Here is a 2,500-nt window from a genome sequence, read left to right on the forward strand (position 1 = left end):
TTTTCTATGCTGCTTTCCAGTTCCTGTGACCTTTACTTGCAAATTCTTGCTCCTTTTAAATTAAATCGCATCTTTACCCATAACAACTTGCTTCTTGCTAAAGGCTGCTATTTTGCTGAAGCCAAGAGCCCCCAAACAGCAGTAAATCATAAAGTGGAGCTAAACCAATTGATTTAACAGTTTCAAAAAACAGTTAGAATCCTGAAATCCCGGGATTGATAACTGTCACATTTGCTTGTGTTCTCAACCAAACTGTCAAACCATCAAATGGCTGGTGTCATAACTGATCACATGTGCAGCACCATGGCCGTTGCAGTTTAAACAGAAGCAGCTTCATTGGCTGTAAAGGATAGGAGGGTTTAATTGAGCTTTAAGGCTGTCAATAGATGAGCCTCCCCAAACTCAGCAGTGCCCAAATATGCGTAAAATGGGAGAGCAACTGAGTATGTGCAGAGCAGGGTGAAACAGTGTATTACTGGATTTTCAAGTGTATGGACACCTATTTGTAATGTTTTACATAACTATACATGCAAAACAGGCCAATGTGAAGAGATCTAGCAAGACTTACTTTTCTGACTAAAGTTGCACGTGAAATAAGAGATTTTACAGCATGGCCTAGCAGAGTTTTCAGAAGAATTTGGTCGTTTTCTATGCTGCTTTCCAGTTCCTGTGACCTTTACTTGCAAATTCTTGCTCCTTTTAAATTAAATCGCATCTTTACCCATAACAACTTGCTTCTTGCTAAAGGCTGCTATTTTGCTGAAGCCAAGAGCCCCCAAACAGCAGTAAATCATAAAGTGGAGCTAAACCAATTGATTTAACAGTTTCAAAAAACAGTTAGAATCCTGAAATCCCGGGATTGATAACTGTCACATTTGCTTGTGTTCTCAACCAAACTGTCAAACCATCAAATGGCTGGTGTCATAACTGATCACATGTGCAGCACCATGGCCGTTGCAGTTTAAACAGAAGCAGCTTCATTGGCTGTAAAGGATAGGAGGGTTTAATTGAGCTTTAAGGCTGTCAATAGATGAGCCTTCCCAAACTCAGCAGTGCCCAAATATGCGTAAAATGGGAGAGCAACTGAGTATGTGCAGAGCAGGGTGAAACAGTGTATTACTGGATTTTCAAGTGTATGGACACCTATTTGTAATGTTTTACATAACTATACATGCAAAACAGGCCAATGTGAAGAGATCTAGCAAGACTTACTTTTCTGACTAAAGTTGCACGTGAAATAAGAGATTTTACAGCATGGCCTAGCAGAGTTTTCAGAAGAATTTGATCTTTATGAAGGATCTGCAAAGTTTTGGGATTCTTTGTTTTTGTTTTCTTGTCAGTGACATGGTAGCATGAAAACACTGTGGAAGTGGTCATTCTAGTTCAAGCTAAATGTGTAAACTTTTTGTCAGAAGTGGGATTTGAACCCACGCCTCCATTTGGAGACCAGAACACCCACACAATGTGAAGAAACATTTCTTGAGTCTGGCGCCTTAGACCACTCGGCCATCCTGACAAGACATTTCGATATTTTTGGTTGCCTCTAGATATATCATCTACTCGTGGTACTCTGTTGATTTATTACCACTGTCAAGGAGCTGTATTAACACTCTGCACCTAGGCCCTTTTGCAAATGCACTTCATAAAGCATGACCTTGGCACCAAGTCAAACTTTTCAGATCCTTACTACCAAATCTGCTTGAGCAAAGCAAGTAGAAGAAGATGTCCCAGGTGATCTTCAAGTGTTTGGCTGATTCGCACACCACAAACAAAAATGGTGGCCCAGTGGCTGACTGCGTGGCCTAATGGATAAGGCGTCTGACTTCGGATCAGAAGATTGAGGGTTCGAGTCCCTTCGTGGTCGTTTTCTATGCTGCTTTCCAGTTCCTGTGACCTTTACTTGCAAATTCTTGCTCCTTTTAAATTAAATCGCATCTTTACCCATAACAACTTGCTTCTTGCTAAAGGCTGCTATTTTGCTGAAGCCAAGAGCCCCCAAACAGCAGTAAATCATAAAGTGGAGCTAAACCAATTGATTTAACAGTTTCAAAAAACAGTTAGAATCCTGAAATCCCGGGATTGATAACTGTCACATTTGCTTGTGTTCTCAACCAAACTGTCAAACCATCAAATGGCTGGTGTCATAACTGATCACATGTGCAGCACCATGGCCGTTGCAGTTTAAACAGAAGCAGCTTCATTGGCTGTAAAGGATAGGAGGGTTTAATTGAGCTTTAAGGCTGTCAATAGATGAGCCTCCCCAAACTCAGCAGTGCCCAAATATGCGTAAAATGGGAGAGCAACTGAGTATGTGCAGAGCAGGGTGAAACAGTGTATTACTGGATTTTCAAGTGTATGGACACCTATTTGTAATGTTTTACATAACTGTACATGCAAAACAGGCCAATGTGAAGAGATCTAGCAAGACTTACTTTTCTGACTAAAGTTGCACGTGAAATAAGAGATTTTACAGCATGGCCTAGCAGAGTTTTCAGAAGAA

General features: G+C 40.8%; 2 non-coding genes across 2 annotated transcripts; one reads left to right on the plus strand and one right to left on the minus strand.

The window, feature by feature from the left end:
• Positions 1-1,406: 1,406 nt before the first annotated feature.
• Positions 1,407-1,516, minus strand: TRNAL-CAA (transfer RNA leucine (anticodon CAA)). Its single transcript has 2 exons — positions 1,479-1,516; positions 1,407-1,452 (listed from the first exon to the last, which is right to left on the minus strand). It is a non-coding gene; the product is annotated as a tRNA-Leu (tRNA).
• A 275-nt stretch (positions 1,517-1,791) lies between these two features.
• Positions 1,792-1,864, plus strand: TRNAR-UCG (transfer RNA arginine (anticodon UCG)). Its single transcript has one exon. It is a non-coding gene; the product is annotated as a tRNA-Arg (tRNA).
• The last annotated feature ends 636 nt before the right edge of the window (positions 1,865-2,500 follow it).

This window comes from Aquarana catesbeiana, linkage group LG12, assembly GCF_042186555.1.
Source record: "Aquarana catesbeiana isolate 2022-GZ linkage group LG12, ASM4218655v1, whole genome shotgun sequence".
Lineage (NCBI taxonomy): Eukaryota > Metazoa > Chordata > Amphibia > Anura > Ranidae > Aquarana > Aquarana catesbeiana.